Genomic DNA, 11871 nt, shown 5'->3' with positions numbered 1-11871 from the left:
AAGGTCTTCAAGATGGGAAGATGGATTTTGGAAATCCATACTCTATTTCCCTTTTTCTAATATATGCTGACATTTCTGCTTTTTTCTCTTTCTCATTTGCGTAGAAAAGTGTGGAGCCATATTTTACTGTTTGTACTTATCAGAAGGAAAACTTCAAACTTAAGTAATAAGCTGGAAAAATTTTCTTGGCAGCTACATTTAGGAAGGAGTCCAGGTACATTACAGTTCAGGCCATCAAAGTCCCCTCCTTAACTAAGCCATCGGCTACTTTGCTTACTTGATCTCTGTCACTTCTGAAACCACACCATGCCTTTTGTGACCAGTTTGTGCACCACATGTCCTTGTCCTCCACCACGGCCTCAGAAGAAAAAATCATCCTCAAGCATGTGACGGTTGTCAGTGGCAGACTGATGAGGGCTGGCATTGCCCAAGTTGCTACAAGAACTGTTCACACAGTCACGTTGGTAGACCAGACAGAGGACATCCTGGCAATATCTAAAAAGGGACTTTGTGTAACTTTTTAAAAAGTGGCTGAGAAGAAGTTTGCAGAGAATCCCAAAGCTACTGATGAGTTTATTGAGCAGTCTCTAAGCAGCAGGTTGGCCAACACAGATGCAGCATCTATAGTCCACAGCACAGATCCTGTGCTGAAAGCCATCGTAGAGAGCCTCAAGGTGAAGGATGAGCTCTTTCAACACTGGACAACTTTGCTGCTTGCACCACAATCTTTTACTAGCAACACTTCCTCTTATCAAATCACGGGCATAACCAATTCCACCACCTAAAAAGACCAATCTGCCAGGCTCCACCTCTTCAACTTTGTGCCTATAATCAAACTTGTGGAAGTCATTTAAAACACCTATGACCAACCAGAAGACATTGGAATCTCTCATGGACTTTAACAAAGCCTTGGGGAAGAACTCTGTGTTTGCAAAGGCACATATCAGTTTATTGTCAGCTGTCTGTAGTGCCATATCTGGCGGAAGTCATCAAGCTGTATGAACAAGGGATGAATCCAAAGGAGACATTGACACTTCTTGGAACTTGGGAGCAGGATACTCTATGGGCCCATTTGAGTTTTTTCTATGTTGGGCTGTATACAGCAAAGTCCGTATTATATGGATGGCATGAACTGGATGTATAGACCCTTTGTTCTACCTTAAATAAACTGATAGCAGAGAAGAAGTTGAATAAGAAGACTGGGGAAAGACTTTACAAACATAAATTATGTGTATTGCAGCTTTCTGGGCTCCAGGAAGAACTCACGTAAGCTGTATCTGCCACATCTCCAAATGCCCCAGAAATGCTGTTTGCTCAGACATTCCTTCACACTGCAATCTGTTCATTGTGCATTTTTATTATAATCTACCTGAAGTAATTATTTATACTTATTACAAGAACTACAGAATTCTTCATTGAGAAAATTGCTCATTTTGGAATACTGCCTAAAAAGCTTTATGCCCTTGTTGCAACATTTCTTTTTAATCTGTCCATTTACCTAGAGAATTTTCTGAATTCATTCACTTGCAAAGGGAAAAGCTTTATTCTGGGAGTGCACTGTTTTCATCATTGCCTCTTGGGAGAGTCTCACAAGCTACTGAGATGTTGTATGACTGTGAACTGTATATCTGAGAACATTTGCTATCTGCAGCTTCAAGCATTACTGTATATTCTGGGTCTGACATGCACAGTGTGTCCCATTCAGCTCATCACCAGAATGCTTTTGCTGGACTGGTGGAAACATCTGTGTATGCTGAATTTACAGGAGGAAGTCTGCTTGCATGGCCATTCATACCTGCAGTCTTAATTACTGTCTCTATATCTTATTAAAGAAATAGCTTATGATATTGTGTTCTGGTCTGTGCATTTGTTGAACAGAGGTAACTTGTGGCTGCTGTGATGCTAAACACTGTGAAACTGATGTGTCAAATGCAATAATGGCTACCCATGGTGGACAGTGTTTGATGGAGCTTCCCAGTTAAAACAAGCTTGGAAGCAGGAGTGGCACTTATTTCCAAAATAGCTTCCCTCCAGAAACTCTATGAACTTTGAGAAACAATGAAAGACCTGAACACTTGTATAAAATGCTTCATCGCATTTAACAACAACATATCTCATTTTTTAAAAAATAACTCAATAAATCCATCTCATCTGGAATCTTCTTCTCCTGCGCTGTCCCTCTATCCTGCTGAGCATGATATGCTACAAACAGCCCATAAACTGATTTCAACAAAATCTAATCTTCTAATATGTAAGAATATTAATTGAAAATAAAAATATGTATCATTTAAAAACACCTCATTGTCATCAATTTGGAAATGATTCATAATTGACCTGCCAGCAAGTTTTCAGAGACAATAAATTGTATAAGAGGAGACTGCCTATCTTTTTCCAATGGAGCCGTTGGTGGATTTGAACTGCATGCCTTTTAGTTGGCAGCACATCTCCTTACTCACTAGGCCACCAGATGTTGTTGTTGCTGTTGTTGTTATTGTTATGTGTTGTTGACTCACCTGTGACTCATAGTGACATAGTGTTGTACATACAACAGCTCTGAAGCCTGCTCTATCCTTAGGCAGTCTCACTGACTCCGACACATCTACCCTCATTGCCCTTGTCACTGTATCAATCCATCTCCTCTCCTGTGCTGTCCCTCCACACTTCCGAACATGATGTCCTTCTTCAAGGACCAGTCCCTCCTGACCACATGCTCAAAGTATGTGAGACAGAGCTTCAAAGTCCTAGCCTTCACCGAGAAACTTGGTTTTACCCTCTCCAAGACAGACATTTATTTTCTTGGTGGTCCATGGTATGTTCAAGACTCTTCTCCAGCACCACAACTCAAAGGCGTTGATTCATCTTCTGTCGTCCTTAGTCATCGTCCAGCTCTCTGTTGCATAGCTGATAATTGTGAAGACCATAGCCTGGATCAGGCACATCATTGATTCTCAGTACTCTGGAAAGGTCCCTGACAGTAGAGTTTTCCGAGTGCAAGTCATCTTTTGATTTCCTGACTGCTGATGCCAAGAGTATTGATTATAGAGCTGAGCAAGATGAGATTGTTAACAACCTCAATCTTTTCTTCTGTTATCATGTGCTGCCAATTGACCCAGTGATGACAATCTTTGTTTTCTTGAAATTAGGGTGCCATCAAATCTACCAAGACACGTACCAACCATATGAACAACCGATCTGAACCTTGTCCTGTCTTGAGCCATTCGTATCATCTCTGATAAACTTAAGCCCTTTGCTCTAATCACCGTGTCAATCTACCTCATGGAGTCTTTCCCTCCTTCTCTGACTCTCCACCTTTCCAAGCATTGGTGCCATTTACCAAGGACTAGCCCCTTCTAACATCATACCCAAAGTATTTGAGACAAGTCTCATTCTCCTCGCCTCTAAGGAGCACCTTTACTTTCACCAGGACACATTTGTTTGTTGTTTTGACACACCATGGGGTATTTGGCTCTTCCCAACACCACAACTCAAAGACATTAACTCTACTGCTGCTGTCTTTAGTTATTGTCAAACTTTCACATGCATTGTGTGAGTACCATCAAGTAGGAACCAACCCATAGCTGATCCTCCAGTGGGTTTTCAGAAGCTGTTAATCCCATGGGAGGAGACTTCCCATAGCAAGTAATTAAAAGATCATTGCTTAGATCAGGTACACCTTAGTCTTTTAAGTGATACTGTTGCTCTTTAGCATTTTGGAGGGGCCCTTGACAGCATATTTTTCCCCAATGCAATGTGTCTTTTGATTTCTTGACTACTAACACTAAGATTTTGCCTATGGATCAATATAAGACCAAATAGTTGACAACTTCAATCTTTTCCCCATCTATCATGATATTGTCTATTAGTCCTGTGGTGAGAATTTTTGCTTTCTTGAGTTTGAGATAAAAATCCTTATTGTAGGCTGTGTTCTTAGGTCTTCTGCAGCAAGCATTTTAAGTCCTACTCACTTTCTGTGAGCAAGGTTGTGTCATTTGCATAATGGAGGTTGCTAATGAGTCTTCCTCTGCTCCTCATGTCACATTCTCTTTCATAAAGTCTAGTTTCTTACATTATCTGCATAGCCTACAAGCTGAATGAGTCTGGAGAAAGGGTACATCCCTGACACACACCCTTTCTGATTTTAAACCATGTGGTGATCCCTTGCTCCATTCACACAACAGCTGCTTAGTCAAGGAAAAGTTTTCATAGAAGCACAATTAAATGTCCTAGGATTCCCATTCCTCTGAATGTTAGTCATAATGTGTTAATGATCTACACAGTCAAATGTCTTCAGGTAGTTAAGAAAATAAAAATGGACAGCCTTCTGATATTTTCTGCTTTCAGCCAAGATCCATCTGTAGAGTCGAAACATACTCATAGCTGATCCTCCAGCTGGTTTAAGAGATTGTTACTCACATGGAAGGAGATTGTTCATCTTCTTCTGAGAAGTAGCTGGCAGATTCAAACCATGTTAGCCTAGGTTCTTACCATTAGTCCATGATATCCCTGGTGCCATGGCCTTTTCTAAATCCAGCTTGAATTTCTGACAGTTTTCTGTTGATGTTCCATTCTAGCCAATTTTTAATAATCTTCCACAAGATTTTATTTCCATATGACATTAATTATATTAATCAGCAATTCCCACATTCTGTTAGGTCACCTTTTGCAGTGAATGAGAACAAATATGGATCTCTTCTAGACAGCCAGGTAGCTATCTTCCAAATTTCTTGGCACAGCCTGAGGAGCGTATCCATGTCTGCATTTGTTGGTTGAAATATGTCAGCTGGTATTCTATCAGTTTCTGGGGTCTTATTTTTTGCTAGTATCTTCAGTGAAGCTTGAATTTATTCTTTTCTTACCCTTGGATCTTGATCATATGCTACTTCCTGAAATGTCTCTGTGTTTACCAATTCTTTTTTGATACAGTGATTCTTCGTCTATCTTTTTAAGTTATTTTCTTTATTTGCATTTCTTAGTAGATAGATGTAGTTACTTATTGTAATATTTCTTTGACCAATAGAAATGTGCCAAGAGATCTTCCATCTTCTTTTGATGTTTCCAAGATTATTTAAGATTTTGCAGATAGCATCCTTGAGTATTGCATTAAAAATTTTGTCCATGTTGTTGTTGTTGTGATGTGCCATCAAGTAACTTGTGACTCACAGAAACCATAAATACAATAGCTCTGGGCCCTGCTCTATCCTGAGCCAATCATATTGTCTCTTGACACACCTACCCCCATTACTCCAGTCAGTGAATCAATCCATTTCATCAAGGGTCTTCCTCTCTTGCACTGTTCCACCACCTTCCCAGAGATTCCCAAGTATGCTGTCCCTCCCCAAGGACTGGTCTCTCCTAGCAACATGTCCAAAGTATGTGAGACAGAGCTTCAAAATCCTTGCCTCCAAGGAGCAACCTGTTTTCACCCTCTCCAGGAAAAATCTGTTTATTCTTCTAGCAGTTCATGGTATATTCAATACTCTTCTCCAGCACCACAGCTCAAAGGCATCAATTTTCCTTCTATCATCTCTAGTCGTTGTCCAGATTTCTGATATATAGCAGGTAATTGCAAAGGCCATGGCCTGGTTCAGACACATCTTAGCCTCCAGACTGTCATCATTGCTCTTGAGTACTCTGGAGAGATCCCTGATAGCAGACTCTCCCAATGCAATTCATCTTTTGATTTCCTGGCTGCTGGTACCAGGAATGTTGATTGTGGAGCCAAGCAAGCTGAAGCTGTTAGCAATCTCAGTCTCCTCACGTCTATCATGATGCCACCACCGCCAATTGGCCTAGTGGTGAGAATCTTTGTTTTCTTTTTTATTTATTATGTATGTATGTATGTATTTGTTTGTTCTTTTTATGTGTATACCGTCAAATTGGATCTGACTGGTACAAGAGGCAATTGTTCCTCCTTCTTCAGCAGAGCATCTGATGGATTTGAACCGCGCACCTCTGGGATTGCAGTGCAGTTTTCCGCCACTAGGCCACAAGAGCTCGCCAAATCTTTGTTTTCTTGATCTTGAGCTTCAATCCATACTGAAGGCCGCTGTCCTTGAGCTTCTGCAGCAAATGTCTCAGGCCCTCCTCAGTTTTGGCAAGCAAGATTGTGTCATCTGCATAACACCGGTTGTTAATGAGTCTTCCTCCAATCCTGATGCCAAAATCCTCCGCATATAGATTGAAAACTTATGGATACAGGATGCATCCCTGGTGCACATTCATCCCAATTTTGAACCATGCAGGGTTTCCTTGCTCTGTTCTGATAGCATCCTTCAATACTGCAACTCGAGGATTGAATCTTTCAGTTCTCTCAACCTGAGAAATGCAGAGCAAGGTCTTCCCTTTTTATTTCTAGCTCCGCCTCTTTATGCATTTCTTTATAATACTTTGCTTTGGTGATCTTGGATCTTAATTGTTAACCCTCTCCACATTTTCATTTCCTCAATTTAAAAATAAGAATAATTATTAAATCTACTCCTAACTGGTTATTTTGACAATTTAAGTACAGCAGCTAAAGCCATATCTGTTTTATGGAGAACATTACCAAGAATTAGCTATTTATTATCTCAGTGACCACAAAGCTTAAATAGGACTCTGTTACACATTTCATGATGACCCACAATTTGCTCCTCAAAAGTGGACAAAAGCTTCTGGTCCCAGTTCTCCAACACTGATTCCTGGCAGGATCTTACCTGAGCCATCAGGCTGCAGGATTGTGTTCTAGATTAGAGGAGTGGGGCTGCATGCAGTTCAGGGAGAAAGAGCTCAGGCAAAATCAAAGAAGGGCTAATTGCTAATCCCAGGCAGAAATTTCTTTGTCTCCAATCCCCAGCCTCCCTGCAGCTGGGGCCTGTCTCCCTCTACAAAATACACTATCCTTCAACTAGCTCTCCTCTCCTAGGAGACGCCTTTCCAAGTACTAGAAGTCGGAAGGTTGAATTCCTGTTTAGTGAAGAAAAAGAATGCTTTATAATTTTGCCTCAAGCATCCTAACCTTTCTTTACAAATCTGCGGGGAGGGATCGCTTCTGAGGCACGCAGCCTCGAATTGGTAGGGGAAAGGGAGGAGAGAACAGGCAAGGGCAGCTCACAGGCCCTGCTGACTGCGCCCACCAGTCATCAGGTTGAGTGACAGAGGTCTTTTCCAAGAAGAACAGAAAAGGCACTGTCAATGTTTCTGCATTTTGCTTTCCAGACAACCAAAGAAATTGTGTCGACAGGCCTAGTCTCCTGCTGGGGAAAGCAGCTCTTTGCAGCTCAGCTTGCAGGGATGGGGGTGGGGCGGGAGATGGAGCCATCATTGTAAAGTCACTTCTATTTGTCCAGGGGGTGGGGAAGAGTAGAGAAGAGCCAGAGCTCCAGCTGGCCTCCGAATAGATGGGCCCCGAAGCTAGAAAATGACCTGGTCTAGTACACAAAGCTTTCTGGGGGGAAGGTCTGTGTCTGTAGAGACGGAAATAGATTTGTCAGGAGCCCCCTGGGGAGGAGGCCATTTATTGGAAACCAGAAAACAGGGGTGCTGGGAAGTGGTGGAAGAGGCTGAGTGCCTGCGTGCTGAATTGTACTGGAGGGGAAAAAGCCGTAGGGATTTTCAGGACTCAAACCACATTTTGAGGCTTTCACAGTGAGGACTCTCAGTGCAGAACCTGAAGCCTTACGTTTTACTTAGCCTAACAAATCTAGAGCAGGTTCAGATCTGTTCTTCATCGGGCTGCTACGAAACCTAGTCCATTCAACAGCACCTACCAACCACCACCCTCAGCTGGCCTAATGGATAAAGAAATAGGTTGCCAACAACCCGAAGGCAAGCAGTTTGAATCCACCACAGGCGCTGAAGAAGGAACATGAACAATCTTCTGTGTAATTTAGTATCTGAAAGCCCAGTGGCGGCTCAGCTAGGGGTCAACGGAAATGTGGTGAGCAGAAAATGTCTTTTGAAGACCACTCTTGTATTTGCAAAATGTAACTCTTGCAGAAATCTCAGGATCTCTTTTCATGGACAGGGAAGAAATTCTATTTCCCTAAACTGAACTCAAAGTTTCCCAGTTTATGGGAAATAATGATAAGACAGTTTGTCATCATTTTTCAGTCTGCCACATTTCTCTTTTCTTGGCCCAAATTCAAAAGTATAGTGTTCACCTTTGAAATTACTATACATTTTCATTCCTACTGGTTTTACTTCTTTTTAATCCTTTCTTTCAAAATGTCCATTTAGATAAGTATTTTTACTGATAGAGTATCTGGTGAAGGATGTAAGGATCTAATTTGGAGACATTTTCTTAATAGTTGTACATCTTTGAGAAGGAAAAATTTAAATGTGGAGATCTTATATTTGTTTTTCAAAAATTACACTATTAGTAGGACTTTTGAACATAAAGTCTTGCAAATGGTTCTGTTGTTGTTATTGTTGACTCACAGCGACCCTATGTACAACAGCCCTAAACCGTGCTCTATCCTGTGCCAATCACTGCCCCTGACACACCCATCCCGATTACCCCAGTCACTGAATCAATCCACCTCATAGAGGGTCTTCCCCTCCTGTGCTGTCCCTCTACCCTACCAAGCATGATGTCCCTCTCCAAGGACCTGTCTCTCCCTTTATTTTAATGAAGACATCTACTTCCAAGGTGAGGGAAAAAAGAAAAGCTTTTGTTTTTGTGATGGTCTAAATATTACTGAAACTACCCTAACACTATTCTTGTATTATAGTTCTTTCTGTTGTTATCATTATCCACATATTCTAAAGCCACATTTATTAATTTTTCAACTATGTATTTTTAAATATTTTAAGTCAAATATTCATTTTAATAATGCTTTACATTGACATAACATTTTCTACTTTTCTAAAATATTTTAGATACATTATCACCCATTTTCTCCTCAAAATAGTCTTCTGGGGTAGGTAAAACAAGTAAGCATTATAGGCTTTGTTTTTGTTTTTGACTAACTTGCTTTTTAGAAAAATATGCTTGCGAATATGATAACAAATTCAAGTACATGGGCATACATTGAAAAATTAAATCTTCTTAACTTTCCCCTCTTGTCTTCTCCCAAGATACTACCACTGTTACAAGTTTTTGTTACAGGTTTCCATACATCCTTTAAGAATTATCTATTTACAAGCTATCCTTTAAAAATAAACACACAGGAAAGCAAGTTGTGTCCTGGTTTGTGATATGTTGTTGTTGTTATGTTCCATCGAGTTGCCTATGACTCATAGTGACCCTATGTACAACAGCCCTAACTGCTCTATTCTGAGCCCATCTTATTGTCTCTGACACACCCACCCACCCCATATTACCCCAGTCACTGAATCAATCCATCTCATCTAGGGTCTTCCTATCTTGAACTGTCCTCCACTCTCCCAAGTACTATCCATCTCCAAGGACTGGTGCTTCCTTGCAACATGTCCAAAGTATGTCAGATGAAGCTTCAGAATCCTTGCCTCCATCGGACAATTAAAACAGATATGGGGGGGGGAGAAGAACGAACTGGGGATGAGGGTGGAGAAAACAGTGCAACAATGAATGAATGAAAACCCAAAATCTCTGTAAATGTTCATTAAAACTAATAAAATTTAATTTAAAAAAAATCCTTGCCTCCAAGGAGCAGCCTGGTTTCACCCTCTCAAGGACAAACCTGTTCATTCTCTTGGCAGTCCATAATATATAGTCAGTACTCTTCTCCAACACCACAACTCAAAGGTATCAATTCTAAGGAGAGACAGGTCTTTGGAGAGGGACATCATGCTGGGCAGAGTGGAGGGACAGCACAGGAGGGGAAGACCCTCTATGAGGTGGATTGATTCAGTGACTGGGATAATCGGGATGGGTGTGTCAGAGGCAATGAGATTGGCACAGGATAGAGCAGGGTTTAGGGCTGTTGTACATAGGGTCGCTATGAGTCGCAAACGACTCGAAGGCACATAACAACAACAACAACAACAACAATCATCCTTAGGCATTGTCCAGCTCTCTGATTCATAGCAAATGATTGCAAAGATCATGGCTTATATCAGGTGCACCTCAGTCTCCAGATTGACATCATTGCTCTTCAGTACCTTGGAGAAGTCTCTGACAGCAGACTTTCCCAATGCAATGTATCTTTTAATTTCCTTTTTGCTGTGATATGATTTTTCAGTTAACTGTGTGTATGAGAAATCTTTAATGAAAATATTTTGTTACTACCTCATTCTTTGATATTTAATTTGACTTGTGTTATGCGTTGCACTGGGAATCAAAAGGTCAGAGATTCAAATTCACCAAGTACTCCTGGGAGTATTTGGGCAAGCCTTTTAAATCCACCTAAAGAGCAACCTGTATGCTTCTTTAAAACCCTTTATAAGAGGAAAATAATCTATCTATGAAAGGTCATAGTACAATGACATTAGCACACTGAAATTTTAGAAATATGACATTTAAAATTCTAATAGATAGCAATAATTAACTATTTAAGATATATCTTTTTGGTATATAGATGAATGAATGGAGACTATTTCTTTTCCTAATTATAAGTAAGCGTATACTCAATTAGGTGCCCTGGTCACACAGTAGATTAAGCATTGAGACGCTAACTAAAAAGTTAATAATTCTAATCTCTCAGCTATTCCACTGGAAAAGGATGTGGCAATATGCTTCTGTAAACATTTCTCAATTGGTAAAAATACATACATACATACATATCAATTCATTACTAATTGCTGAAAAAATACATATAAATGTATAATTATTATGTGTAGTTAACTACAACTCATAGTGACTCTATCAACAATAGTAGCTCTGAACAATCAGAGCCAATCTAATCTCAGACACACCTGACCCCATTGCCACAGTCTGGGTTTCAAGTCTCATCCAGGGGTTTTCTCGACTGTGCTTACAGTCTACTCTTCCAAGCATCATGAACTTCTCAAAATACTGCCCCTAGTATGTGAGACAGTGGTTTAAAATCCTTGCCTCATAAGAGGAGAGGATGAAACCATCCTCAGACCTGTTCGTTCTCTTGGCAGTCCATGACATGTTCAGCACTTTTCTCCAGCACCACAACTCAAAGGCATTGATTATTTTATAACAACAACATTAAATAGATAGATAGATAGATAGATAGATAGATAGATAGATAGATAGATAGTTCAAAATCAAGAAAGGAGTGCACCAGGAATGTATTCTCTTTCCATACCTTAATACCTTTCCAACCTGTATGCTGAACAGATCATTCGGAAGGCTGTGCTTTATGAAGAAGGTGAGATCAGGATTAGAGTAAGACTCATCAACAACCTGCCCTAATGCAAATGACACAACCTTGCTTTCTGAAACTCAGGAGGACTTTCAAGCACTTGCTGCAAAAGGTCAAGGACTGCAGTCTTCGATATGAATTGAAGCTAAACATGAAGAAAGCAACAATTCTGGAAGGATGGGATAATGGTGAGCATAGTTCAACAGTGATTAATTTTATAAAACAAAATGAATGGGAATGATTGAAACACAGTGTGAATAAAGAATCGTGTGAAACACAATGTATATGAACTTTGTATGCAAATCAATATAAAATAAAAAACTTTTTAATAAGATAACAAAAATTCTCACCACCAGGCTAATTGGCAGCATCATGATAGATGGAAAAATTATCATGGTTGTTAACAATTTCATCCTGTTTGGATCCACAATCAACACAATCAAACTAGCCATCAGGAAATCAAAAGATGAGTTGTTTGGGGAAAGTCTGCTGTCAGAGACCTCTCCAGAGTGCAAAAGAGCAAGGATGTCAGTCTAAAGACCAAGGTGCAACTGATCCAGGCTATGGTCTTCTAAGTTGCTTGATATGCATCTGAATGCTGGACAATGACTAAGGATGACAGAAGAACTGATGACTTTGA

At 40.3% G+C, this 11871-nt stretch overlaps 1 pseudogene; it reads left to right on the top strand.

Annotated features, from left to right (window-relative positions):
- Window positions 1–300: 300 nt before the first annotated feature.
- Window positions 301–1270, top strand: LOC102856842 (annotated as a pseudogene).
- The last annotated feature ends 10601 nt before the right edge of the window (window positions 1271–11871 follow it).

This window comes from Elephantulus edwardii, unplaced genomic scaffold (genome assembly GCF_000299155.1).
Source record: "Elephantulus edwardii isolate Elephantulus edwardi_28Jun2011 unplaced genomic scaffold, EleEdw1.0 scaffold00050, whole genome shotgun sequence".
Classification (NCBI taxonomy): domain Eukaryota; kingdom Metazoa; phylum Chordata; class Mammalia; order Macroscelidea; family Macroscelididae; genus Elephantulus; species Elephantulus edwardii.
Note: the sequence above shows the minus strand (reverse complement) of the source record. Positions and strands in the feature narration are given on the sequence as shown.